The following is a 13,910-nucleotide window of genomic DNA, read 5'->3' as shown; positions in this document are numbered from 1 at the left end:
TTAAATTTTTGGTCAAAATATAACACAAATTACAAAGAAGACCAATAAACCAGGACGAAGGCAGTAATCACGTACACGTCATTCTCCGTGCAACCCAGGGCACACCAGTTGCCCCGTGCCTGTTGTTTCATTGAGTATCCAGGGACTTAGAACATCTTTAACCCATCCCTCAAAAGTCAAATATGAGGGGACCCAGTACTCTAGGCAACAGTTATTTTCAGACCGAAGAAAAAAAAACTGGAGCTCCCGCGGTCGTCTAGGCGACCTGGCGGCGACGGAAGATGAGAGTGAGTGAGAGGGCGGCGCCGCCGCCGCCGGCGACCCCCACAGGGGAGATGAGAGTGAGTGGGAGGGCGGCGCCGCCGCTGCTGGCTAACCCCACAGGGGAGGGGGTCACACGGATGGACGAGGGCGCTCGGGCGAGATTATTCAGCGTGCAGGAGTTCAAGGCAAGATCCAGGCGCATCCTTGCGGTGGTGGCAGATCGAGGGATCCTTGGATTCACATGGTTTGTACATAAAGTGTTCCTCTGATATAAGATGACCTTGGGTGTGGAACTTTTATATTTTTTTTAGCAAAAGAGGGTTTCCCCTCCGATTTCCATTAAAGAAACCAGCGAAACAGCATCCAATATGTTTTTAAACCCGCACACTTAAGCTAGTCATATCACAAGCCATAGAGAGTTTCAAAGTAAAACAGAGCGAAGCCGGAGCTACAGAAAGAAAAGAAGCCGGAATCCAGGGCCAGAGGAATGCACTGTCTCCCCGCTTCACTTCGTCAGAGCACCAAAAGAAGAAGTAGTCTTCATTCTTGTCACTGTTAAATTCGAAGAACTCCAAAACGCCAACCTTGCGCAGCCTTGTAGACATCACTTGCTACTTGCACGATGAGTTTTGCCCCCAGCATCAACATTTTTACCTCTGGGTCCCTTTTCTGCAAAATAGCCTAGTCAGAAATCCATCCACATAGCATTTTCACAATTCCCATTGGGTCAGAAATTTTTTCCCTCTCAAAAATGACATCATTTCTACATCTCCAGATCGCCCATAACAGCGCTGAGATACCAACCAGTACAAGCTTCTTACTATCTTCCTGGAAATTTTTAAGCCAGTGTCCAAGACAATCATCAAGATCTCTAGGAGTACTTTTTAAATCAAACGCACATCTTACTAATGCCCAGATAATTTTGGCTACCGAGCAAGAGAAAAACAAGTGATCAATTGTTTCATCTTTACCGCAGAACACGCAATGTTTATCTCCTTTCCAGCCTCTTTTCCACAAATTATCTCTGGTAAGTATGCTTTTCCTTCCATAAGCCATAGGAAGAATCTAATTTTAGCAGGCACTTTAATTTTCCACAGGAATTTCCTGGGAAACCCCACATCAATCTTAATCAAATGTCTATATGAAGACTTGACAGAAAACTTTCTATCATTGGTCAGCATCCACATAGGTTCATCTTTACCTCCATGCATCAGAACTTCCTCACATCTCACTTTCAAGCTATTCCAGAGTTGCTCAGTGTCACCATAAAGTGATCTCCGGAAAGTAAAACCACTCCAACCTTTATCTACAGCATCTCTAACCGTTATCCCATGATCATTATTAATAAAGAATAAAGAAGGGTAAGCCTCTTTAAGAGGTTTATCCCCTACCCACCAATCTTCCCAAAACCTAGTATTTTTTTCCATCCCCCAATTTTTTTTATATGTGGGTAAAAGTATTTTCTAACTTCCAGGATATTAGACCAAAACTGGGAGTCCCCACTTTATGTTTAATTCCAGAGAGACATTTGTCCCCCACACATTTTTTTTTGATAATCCCCTGCCAAAATCCCTCATCGTTCTCTATTTTCCATAACCACTTAGCTAGCAAAGCAATGTTAAACATCTTAATTTTGGTAATCCCCAGCCCCCCTTGCTGTTTTGGAAGGCAACAGGTTCTCCAGTTCACTAGGTGGTACTTCTTTTTATCCTCTTCTGATTGCCATACCATCCTGGCTCTGTAGAAATCTATCTTTTTCTAACTCCAGCTGGTAAAAGATAAAATGACATCATGTATATAGGAATATTGGATAAGCAGGATTGCACCAAAATGACTCTACCTGCAATATTTAGTAGTCTACCCTGCCAACAGGCACATCTTTTCTCAATTTTCTCAGTTACACTTTTCCACATTTTATTTCTTATTCTTTTGTTGGACACAGGTAAGCCAAGATATTTCAGGGGTGTCTCTCCCAGGATGCAGGTGAAAATGTCCTGATATAAGTCTTTCTTTTCTATAGCTCCCCCAAACAAGAATATTTCACTTTTATGAAAGTTAATTGTCAAGCCAGACATCTGTTCAAAAGCAGTTAAAATAAATTTCAGATTCCTAGCAGAATTTTCATCATCTTGAATCAGGAAAATAGTGTCATTCGCGTATTGTAACATATTAACCCCACTTTCATGGTAATCAGTAAGTACTCCTTTCACAAACCCTTCCGTTCTAGCTTTATCTAAAATAATGGCAAGGGCATCAACTGCAAGATCAAACAGCAGGGGAGATAAAGAATCGCCCTATCTAAGCCCTTTAAACGTTTTGAAGTATGGACCTATGTCATCGTTTACTTTGACTCCAACATGTCCCCCCCTCATCGTGTGCATTACCCAGTCACACCATTTATCAGGGAATTTTTTTAATTTGACCATATTATGGACAAAAGGCCATTTGATCTTGTCATACGTTGTTTCAAAATCAACTTTGAATAGCATAGCACTTTATTTTTTAGTGTGAATGGAATTAAGAGCCTCATGTAGTATCACAACCCCCCATAATATATATATTCCTTTCACAAAGGCAGTTTGAATTGGAGAAATAATTGGGTTAACAACTTTGCTCAATCTATTCATCAGCACTTTAGTGATAATCTTGAAACTGACATTCAAAAGACAAATTGGTCTAAACTTTTGGATTTGTCTAGCATCTATAACCTTTGGTACTAGGGTAATAATCCCATAATTCAATCTGGCCAAGTCAACTTTGCCACTATGAAAATCATCTAAAATTTCTTTTAAGTCTGTCTTGAGCAACTCCCAAAAATGCTGGTAGAAATCTACAGCAAATCCATCAGGGCCTAGACTTTTGTTTTTTTTCATATTGAAAACCACATCCCTGATCTCTTCTACACCAAAAGGTTTGATCAAATCATATTCTTCCTGTGGGGAAATGCCCTCGGGGTTTTGTATGTCCAATTTAATGCTGGACTTGTCAGCTTGACCAAATAGGGTTTTATTATAATTTGTAACGTGTTCCATGAGTTTAGCATCACCCTCAATGAGCTCTCCCTCATGTTCTAGAGTAGTTGTCCTATTTTTCCTTCTTCTGCCATTAACCTTGGCATGGTAGTATCTAGTATTAGAGTCTCCCTCTTTTATCTCTCTATCTTTATATCTTTGCAGCCATTTAATTTCCTCCATTTTAAGGATATCTTCAGTTCTTTCCTCCAATTCCTCTGAATCTCTCTATCTTGTGCACTAAGACCATTATTTTAAGCTTTTTTGTCTATCTCATGTAACAACTCCAGCAATTCTTTCTTCCTTTTTCTGTAAGCAGCATTTGCATTGATAACCCATCCTCTGATTTTCTGTCTAATGTTTCTCATTTTAATTTGCCACCTGTCTAAGCTAGATCCTTTACATTTAATATTCCAATTTTTTTCCACAAAATCTTTAAAACCTTCCATAAGCATCCAGGCATTTTCAAATCTGAAAATGGGCTGGCTTTTTTATGGTCACCAGTGTCTAACAACGAAGGGGTGTGGTCAGATATCTCCCTTTCCATGGCATTCACCATGGTCAAGGGGTATTTGTCTTCCCAATCAGGGCAGATTAAAATTTTGTCAAGTTTTTCATATGTGGGTTCAGGCAGATTATTTGCCCAGGTGTATTTTCTTCCATTCAAAGAGAGGTCTCTAAGCCCAACATGTTCAATAATAGCATTAAAGACAAAGCTAAAATGATCCAGTCCTCCAGGTTTATTCTTTCAGAACTGTTTCTGATAAGATTAAAGTCCCCCCCCCCCAATTACACAAGGTTGTGGATTGTCTTGATAAAATCTAGAGAGTTCTGCCAAGAAGGATGCTTTCCCATCTTTTTTAGCATCACCATAAACTGTAACTAGATTCCAGCTAAATTTAGCTATTTTGTCAAACAGATGAATTTCAACAAAATAAATTCCTTTTTCTACCTGTATCACATCAAAACAATCATTATTGACCCCTACTAAGATTCCACCAGATTTCCCTCTAGGGGCAATCCATTCCCAGAGGAAATTTCTCCCTCCAGCAAGGTTGTGCAACTCATTTTTTGTGAAATCACTTTTGATAGTTTCCTGGAGCCCAACAAAATCCAGTTGTTTCTCTAGGATGGTATCTCTAATAAAATTATTTTTAATATCTTGCCCAATTCCTCTCACATTCCAAAATAGGCCTCTCATTTTTTTCCATTTTTTTCCTCCCCTTGTTCCCTCCACTCAAGATGGATTTTTCTCCAGCTCCAAAGGCTGGCATCCCACCTCTCATTTTTTTGTTAATAGAGAAAAAAAATCAAGTTTATCATAATGTTCTTGCTCTACATCATCCTCCCCAGTGTTATCTCCTTCTAAATACAAATCTTCCAGTTCAACATCTCCAATGTCAATGAGACTTGGAGAGTCCTCCTTTTTCTCCTCCCTGTTTTTATTAATTGAATTTTGGAGATAAATATCTCTTCTAGCCTGCTCCATATTAGAGATAAGGTCTAGATTATGTGTAACCATATCTAAAGCACACCCCAAATCAATCCCAACTTTGCTTGCCATATCATATAAAGAAATTTTTTCATTTGAAAGAGTAGAGATCTTACCATAATTGTCTTTTTCAGCAGCCCTTTCCTTGGCCAGATCTTCTATTTTAGAGTCCTTCTTGTATAGGTTTCTATCACTTCTTCTAGTAGGTCCATCCTTATCTTTGTCCTTGTCATTTTCCTCCCTTTTGTGAATACCTAACTTCGAGCCTAAGGATTCCACCGAGTCTTGGCTTGCTGAATAATCCACTGGTTCTGTGTATGCATCAGCAGTGGGTTCCTGTGGAGTTTCATACTCGAGTCCATTTTTCTCACCTAAGTCTTCTTCATAGATATCTTCATCTTCCCAAGCATCAATATTTTACATGCACTTGTTAATAAGCTCCTGTTGGCCTTGAATCATTTCTAGCAAATCCTTTTTCTCTTTTTCCCAATTAGTGCTCTTCTTTTCCTCCACAGCTCTCCAGGCATCATTTCTGCATCTGATTTCTTCTACTTCTTGGAATGTTTTTAAAACTTTATCTAGCTCAGCCTCAACTTTCTTCCTCAAATCCACTTCCAACAGATAATCTTTCTGTATCTTCAATATTTCCTCATTTTGCTGCTGCATTTCTTCAAATTGTTTGAGCCCCACACTCCCCAGAGAGATATTTTCCTTAAACCCTTCTGATCCCATTTCTCCAATCTTGATCTTTTTCTGTCCTCCCATAGTTATTTTTATCTGATTCAGTCTCCATGTTCTCAAACTTCTTTTTTTCTTCATACCACCCCTGTCCAACCACCTCTTCTAATTCCATATTGATTTTGTATATCATCAAGTCCTTGTCAGTTATCTCAGTATGGTGGGGTATTTTTTCATAATCTCTGACTCCCACTTTAGCCCTGATTTTTTCTTTCATGATAGTAGTCATATAAATTGCTAAGACAGGACCAATAGAAGCAGCCACCTCACACATTCCAAAAAAGTGCCTAAAGCACTCTGGGATTTTTCCAAACTGCACCCACACTGTATGTAACTTGCCAATAGCCTGAGTGTCATAGGTCCAACTATCAACATTGATCACAACATTGGTTCCCAGCAAGTTAAAGTTTCCAAATTTGTGGAGCTCTGTCAGTCTGCTCTTGTTAGGGAATCTCATCAAATAGGCTCTGTCTCCATGTTTTTTGCATCTCCATTGCCAGTTCCAACTGAAAATATAATTGAAACCCTCCAAAAACTGTGTTTCATTGATCTCCCCTGAAAAAATATTCACAATGGCCATAGGATTAGTCTGTTCACTACTGACCACCTCTTTAGAATTCTGTACCAGCAGCACACCAAGACCTCTGGCAGCATATCCAAGAAACTTTGGGGTAGGTTTGATTTGCTTCAGCCATGCACATTCCTCAGTAACATGGGAGTTCTTGCCACAAATGATGCAATTAGGTAACTTATAGTCCCTAGTCAGATGTCTGGTGTCTTTACACTTATTGCAAATCATTCTTTAGTTCCCCCCAGCTTTGTTTTGCTCCATATTCTCTTTTTGCCCAAATCTGTTGTTCTGATTCCACCCTTTCCGCCCTTGGTTATTTCCCCTATCCGTAGCAGCTTCACTTTTTTCTATGTGTTCTTTTCCTCCAGCAAGCACTCTCTTGGTCTCATCAGGTAAATTGCCTTGGCTGCTTCTAGGGAGGGCAGCGATTCTGTTGGATCAGATCGAAAGAAGAAACCAGCGCCGTAATATCATCTTTGCCTTTAAGCTCCTTTTTCATATGTTCCTCATCTGATCTCTTCACAGTTTCTTCCTTGGAGCTCCCAGGCATCATCAGATCTGCCATCTCATTCTTCTCTTCCTCCCCCTACTGAACAGATTTCCTCGATCCATCTCTGTATCCGAATCTCCCCCGCCTCTCTCATTGTTGTGGTAGTTCTCTCTGATTCTATCTAGGTCCTCTTCCTTCCTTCTATACTGGAAAATATCTCTTCCCCCTCCATTAATCTTCCTCCTCCCCGATATCCACCAGGCCCTTTGCTCATCATCTCTCCTTCTTCCCTCTCACCAAGCGGCGGCGGGGGAAGGGGAAACCCTAAGTCCTCATTGGGGTCGCACTCTCTCTCAAAGCAGAGGAGAGGCGTACTATTTATAGGAAAGAAAGCTCGGGAAAGCGTATTGCTAAAACCCGCTTCCCTTTTTGTGTTGTCCACTTTTTCCATGTCTTTTTTTGATGTCTTTTCTCCCCAATCGGGGAGAGGCATCTTGGAACTTTTATGTTGGACTGACGATTCATTCCTTGGATAGGTACCCTTTATCAGGTAGCTAAAACAGAGAACTGGGGAAACACTTAGTAGTCACCAATAGTCGTGCAGATCTTGGACTGAGCATCCAGCTACCTGGTAAAAAACAATGGATGACCAACAGCCTTATGAGAGTCTAATGGTGTATCGGGGTGTGGCAAACAATTTGCTTCTTTAGTATTTACAAAACGAATCATCATATACACCACTTACCAGAGTCACTTGAACAGAAATCAAAAATTCTAGAGGAGGAGAGCAGCGCGGCCGCGCTCAGGATCCAGATTGCGGCAGGCGACCACACGACCACCCCTCCGTCCTCCGCAGCAGTATGTCAACGGCATGGCGCGCCAATAGATCGTCAGCAACCACTAATCCCTCGGCAAGGCACATGGGGCGGCAGGAGGAGGTCAGGGGGGAGGCGCGATGCGCCGCGAGGCCGCTGGCAGCATGGGCAGAGAACAACACAGGAGATCAAGATGGAGAGATGATAAGGACGCGATGATGACTTTTTTTATCCTGAGAGACGAAGTGGAGAGAATCAGCTCATGGAAGAGCGTCGCTTAGACTAACCCGTCGATTAGGGAATACGAAGAGGAAACGATCACTAATTTACTTTGGCGACCAGCCGTGTTCTTTCCGGAAGAGAAGCCTGTCGCCGGAGCTGCAACGACCTCGACCGGCAACACGGCGGTGGCACCACCGATGCTGAAGTGAAGAAGATGCGCGGACGCCGCGGTGCTACATCAGGCACCAGCAGATGCTGGAAAGGCGGCCCCCATTTGTTGGAACCGGCCATGGAGGGTGCTGGGATGGGCGGTGGCGGTTTGCTACCGGCGACCATGGCCATGGCTGATGCTGGAACCGGCCACGACAATGCTGGAACCAACATTTGTGGATGCTACAACCGGCCATCGAATTGCTGGAACCATCTACAACGGGATGCTGGAACAGGCGATGGTGGATCCAACAACCATTGGTCCCCGAAGCTGCAACCGGCACCGCACGGTGCTACGTCTGTGACGGAACCATCATGCATTTTTCTTTTGCTTCAACCATCCATTGTTTTTGCTGGAACCATCAACCATTTTTGCTGGAACATGCGATTTCCATGGATGCGAGTACGGAAACATTTTTTCTTCGTTGGGATCGATAAGCAATTTTTGATACAACCGGCGAGCAGTTTTGCTTCAACCAGTATATGTTTTTGCTGGAACCATCAGAATTTTTTGCTGGAGCCCGTGTTTTCCAGAGATGTTAGCATTTTTTATTGCTGGTATCGCTGAGTCAATTTTTCATGCAGCCGGCGAGCAATGTTGCTTCAAACAACATCTTGTTTTGCTGGAATCAGCAAGTCCAAAGTTGCGACAACCAAAGGTTTTTTAGAGCCATGACGGGTCACCGCGGCAGCTGCAACGGCCATGGTGGCAAGACACGCTGCAAGGTCACCGGGGTTGCTAGAATGGCGGTCCCACGGGGGAGGAGGTTTGATGCAACCCGGTAGCAAGGGCGGCAAGTCGTGGCGATCTGGCGAGCAGCGTGACCCTGCCAGCGACGATGACCATGGCGACCGCAAGCTGGAGGCACGGCGCTGCCGCCGGCGAGGAGCGGCGTCGTGGTGGGGACCAATCCATAGATTTTTGGTCAACGGCCGTGAGATTCAGGAGGTAGGGAAAGGGCGCAGGGTGAGCTGGGCGAATCGTTTTTTCTGGCGAAATCTGACGGCCGCGCAGCTCGCATCATACGGCTGGGATGCGACCGGCCCGAAGTTTGGGCCGGCGCGCCGGTGCCTATCATCCCCCAAAATAATAACACGGCTGGGCGTTTGTTAATCTAAAGAGAGAGAAAACAATGGCATGGCACTATAGTGACGTGGATGTGCTGCATGTAAAGATAATTAGGATAGTGAGGATGGAAGGATGATGTGTCACATCACTGATGTAGATAGTGTGCATGGTGAAAGAATAGAAAGTAGTGGGGAGTAATTTTTTAAGAATGATAGATATCATCTGTAACCGTGCTTTTTATAAGCAATTATGTAACCATGTTGAGGGATCGACACAGGAACAACTAACGCTTTTGTAAGAACATAACAAAAGAAAATCCAAAAATACTCACATGGTTTGTCGGGTCCAAGATTTTCAGTTTCACTTTCAGAAAAAATTTCAGCATCAACCGAAATCATCGAAATTCAATGAATTTCAGTGATTTCAGTCTGCGTTTCCGCCAGAAGCCGAAATATTCACTTGAATTCAACTAAATATTTGAATTTTTGAAATTTGAAAAAAATGAATTCATGTGTACTACTGAAATTGCTAAAATATTTTCGCCGAAAGGTAAATATTTCAGCGACTGCTGAAATTAGTGAAATTCAGTGAATTTCATTGAAATCTTCCCTGAAAGTGAAAACCATGGCCGGGTGTCCATATTTATACAGTTGAAAATTTAATGAAAATAATTATGCATATAGAGTGTATACATATGTGAATGGTATTATTATTTTTTGTTTCCAAATTCGCTCATTTGTAAGCTGTTCATAAAAGGCTAGACCCAACACTATCCCTATTCTACATCAATTCTAATAGTAACAATGTACACTTTTTATCTTCGTGTTGGTGGATGGTGAATCTGCTTTATGAACAATGTGAAACTAAAAGCAAGGAGATAGAAATGCACATCGCCTGAAGCAAACATGTATTAAAGAGCATTTGCAATGATCATCCTATGCAAACATGCATTATAGTGTGGAAAAACAGACATAAAGGCATCTTAGACTTGAGTGAGCGAGAATGGCGTTTTGGCTCCCGGGAGCGCACGCTCCCATATGAATAGAAAACAAAATATATATAGTACATGTTTTCAAAAAAAATCTGAACTTTTTTGTGGATGTTTGTGTTAGTGTCGCAAACGTCCTTGAAAACTTTCATGTGAAACGGAGCGGCTGTGTTTCGCCGATGAAAAAACAAATTTACGATGACATTTTGGGGTAACATTTTGTGTGTGTGTGTTTTGCACATGCCAAACTTTTAAGTTTTTTTTACCTACGAATTTATATGTAGCATTTGGATGTGACAAAAAAACACATATAATTTTTGTTGCATTTTTTTTACATTTCTAAAAATATTTTCGCGCGCACGAGCATGCGCTCTCGGGAGCACGAACGGATTCCCGTTGAGTGTATTGACTATTGAAAGTGATGAAGAAAGTAATGGATAAGGAATACTTAAGACAAAGCGTAGCATACATGCTTCAGCCTCATGCCCGTGTCGCTCCTGCGGCGGCTCGGGCGGAACCCTAGCCCGCCACCGCCGCCCCTCCGTGCTCCTCCTCCCCCATCGCCGCCACCGGAAGATGTCGGCGGGCTAAGCCCGGCTGGCGGACAGTGGCGGCAGGGAGCTCCTTCGTGCACCGAGCGTCCTGTGGTGAGGGAGGCTCCAATGGCTCGACTGCTCCGCTCCGGCGACCAGCGTCTCCCATGGCGCGGTTCGGCGGCCCCCCAATGGCACGCTCTTGTGGATCTAGCGGCCCCCTAGTCCGGTCCTATGGAGGTGGCCTCAGGTGCTTTCGACCGCGACTTCGCCCCTGCCCTCTGGATCCGACCAAGCTAGCACAGCAGGTCGGCGGCCGGGGTTGCTCTAGCTAGCTGGTGTGCGCCCTCTGACTTCTGACGGCGGCCTGCTGCATGGGTGTTACGGTGCGTATTCTGGAGGTTGCTGGTTCTGGTTGGGCAGCTGGATTCAGGTTGCTGACGTTGTTTGGCGGTGAGAAAATGGTTGTCGTGGCTCTCGCGGGCAGTCGGCACAGTGGCTTCGTGGGAGGTGTGCAGGATAGCGGATGCATGGTGCGTGGAGTGTGGTGTTGGGCGGTGCTCCGGGCGAAAGCTTGTCGGCCGACTGCGACGGATGTTGTTGCACCTTCTTGGAGGCGTCTTTGTGGAGTTCACCTCTGCACACTCTCGGATTCAGTTCTTCGGGTGAAAGCCTATGGCCCCGTCAGGTTGGGCGACGACATCGTCATCGTCGCTTCCCTCTTTGGGCCGTCCTCTGGAAGACCTTTGGTTCTCGTTCATGCTCTCCATGTGCTAGACGGTCACAACGTTGCGGTCGGCAGGTGCCCAACCGGCAATGTGGTGGTGTGACGTCCGGTTTAGCAATGATGATGATGGCCAATGGTGCAGGGTTGTGGCAGGGCTTGAGTTGTCGGTTCTTCCCCGACGTGCTCGACAGGTCTCTCCTACGTCTCGCCATGTTGTCGCGGAGTCGGAGCTTCCCTGGAGTGCTAGGTGGTGATGATGACAAGTGGTTGGTGGTCTTTGAGGAGGTGTTGGTCGGCGCCAACTCTGTCCATTTCTCCTGTCTTTTAGTTGTCTTCCCAGTCGAAGCTGCCTGGCGCCTACACTGGCGGTCGACTGTTTGGCATGGGCCAACATGGGTTTCGGTGTTTGTGGCGACGAGGGCTTCGTTGGCGGAGGTCAATGGTGAAGTCGGAGTCGCTGGCTCGTGGAGGAGTGATGACGATGACACTTGTTGACGACCTCGACTTTGTGGTTCTTCTCTAAGACGTTTGTGTATCTCCGTGTGGGTGGCCATGTTGGTCTATTTTGGTGGGCTATTGTAACGGTTTTAGCCCCGTTTTCCGTTTATTGGCCGGGCAACCCTCTTTTTTTTTAATGAAATCGAGATCCTTAGGGGCAGATTTTCAAACAAAAAAAGGAATACTTAAGATAAATAATTCCTTTTTCAACATCTAGTAGTGTACTCTTACAGCTAGCATGGAGAGAAGATCCATGTTAACCCACGGGAATCGACGCTTCTTTCTACTGGCCGGCTTTGAGTTTGGGATTTTATGTTGAACACCTCACCCGTATCAATAAAACAAATAGCATCCTCCTCTATCTCTCCAAAAGCAGAAACAGATTTGCTGAAGCGTTTGCTGATGAAAAGTGCTTGGTCGCCTAGCCCACCTAGCGCCCGCAACCATGTGCATGTGCTGAAATCTGCTTCAAAAACCTCCACCTTATGAGTGAATTTGACATAACAACATTTAGGAAATTGTAATTGACGCTTCACCAAGATTAGCTTCCCACACGACTCAAGGAAGTACCAAAATGTGGCGAGGTGATCATTGGGAGGGTAAGGCATCTCATCACACAAGATGCCATCGTTGATCATGTTGTCTCCAGTTGTCCCCAATTCATACAAGTTGCGATGACGGCGATCCTCTTCATTCTCACCATAACGGTCCGGGTCCTCATCTACGTCGCTCTCCACACTGGAATTAGTATCGCCGGATTTGATGTGGTGCTTGATATTGGTGACCGTGGGTATGCCATCAGCATTAAAGCTTATATTCAAGGAGAAGAGGTCCTCTGCCTGGGTGATCCCGTAGAGTTTGTTTTCAAGGAGCACGATGTCAATAATGTCGACGAAGGGGGTTATTTGTGGCCTTGGTAACCACGCACCCATCCCCGGACGGATTAATATGATTGGATAGTTCCAATTGTTATGACGACGAGCAGATCGTCCAGAGTTGACCGGATGAGTAACTTGGAACTATTACCGACGATGGCATCCAGCTCCGGGAGAGCCACAACTTCCTTATCCTTGAAGAAAGGATTGTGCAAGAAGTAGGTATGAATTTTGTTCTTATCATCAGCGTAGTCGAAGGCGAGCCAGCTGTCGGTGGAGCCAATGCATCGCAAGTTGTCAGGGAAGGAGCTGTTAATGTTGGAGCGTTTGAACGGCGTGTACTCCTGCTTGCCAGCAGCGGACCTGGGAAGAGAATCATCCATACATTAGATCAAGAAGAAATTTTTACATATGCGAGGATGTCTAGCTATGGAGATGCAAAAATTTACCCGTGTCCTGTGCACCCTCTAATGTAAGTGTAGATACCGTCGTGATTGTAGAAGCCGCCGGGCAGAACGATCCAAGGCCGCTGCGGCAGATGTGAGTGGACGGACGAACGGCGGCACACGGAGTGGATCCAATTCCACGGAGGCGGAGAGGAAACTGCTTGCCAGGAACGCAGTACCGTCTGCATCCACGGCAATTGCGGCGGAGGGGGAGCCGAGGAGCGCCAGGATCGACACACCGCCTGGAAGCGGGCGCGATCTGCCAGGTTAGGGAGCCGGGCCAACACGAGGCCTAGGATATCCTCTGGGAGTTCCGACCACGGCGAAGAAGACGGCTTAGAAGCAAGGGAGCGCCGGCTGGGACTGCATACCGCATGGAGGCCGGCGGTGAAGAGATCCAGGAGGTCATCGGACCACGACGGCGGCGATGCCATTGACGCTAGCTGCTTGGTTTGGATCGTACGTAAGAGTTGCAGCGGAGCGGAGAAGGCGACGGACTCGTGGTGTCGTGGTACTGCTGTTCCACGCCCATGCCCGCACATGTAGCGAGCGAAACGTGATACTGGGCCGTGGACATGTAGCTAGCGAACGAAACGTGATATTCGGCTTTTTGAAGCATGCACGCATATGGCCTCCCCGTTAGCTCTACTCGGGTTTTTTATACTATTTTCTTTTGTTTTTTCTCATTTGTTTTTTTTTTGTTTTCTCTCCATTTTAACTGGGTTGGTTCTTCCCTTTTCCCTTCCCTACAAAGGTTGATTTGTTTCTTTCTTTGTTTTTCTCTGGTTTTCCTGTTTTCTTTGTTTCTTTTTCCTTTTTTCACTAGTTTTCCTCTGATTTTTTATTTTCTATTTGATTTTCTTTATTATTTTTTTAAACCCATGTCTACTTTTTTTATTACACATTGTACGCTTTTTTAAGTGAAGAACATTTTTCTAATACACATTTCACATTTTTCATA

The 13,910-nt window shown here is 44.7% G+C and overlaps 1 long non-coding RNA gene and 1 pseudogene across 1 annotated transcript; both read right to left on the bottom strand.

The window, feature by feature from the left end:
* Positions 1–652: 652 nt before the first annotated feature.
* Positions 653–6,891, bottom strand: LOC120963176 (uncharacterized). The gene is made up of 2 exons (XR_005755259.3): positions 4,884–6,891; positions 653–933 (listed from the first exon to the last, which is right to left on the bottom strand). It is a non-coding gene; the product is annotated as an uncharacterized lncRNA (long non-coding RNA).
* A 4,781-nt stretch (positions 6,892–11,672) lies between these two features.
* On the bottom strand, positions 11,673–13,383 carry LOC109747393 (uncharacterized; annotated as a pseudogene).
* Positions 13,384–13,910: the final 527 nt, after the last annotated feature.

This window comes from Aegilops tauschii, chromosome 4, assembly GCF_002575655.3.
Source record: "Aegilops tauschii subsp. strangulata cultivar AL8/78 chromosome 4, Aet v6.0, whole genome shotgun sequence".
Classification (NCBI taxonomy): Eukaryota; Viridiplantae; Streptophyta; class Magnoliopsida; order Poales; family Poaceae; genus Aegilops; species Aegilops tauschii.
This window is presented reverse-complemented; position numbering and strand designations above follow the sequence as displayed.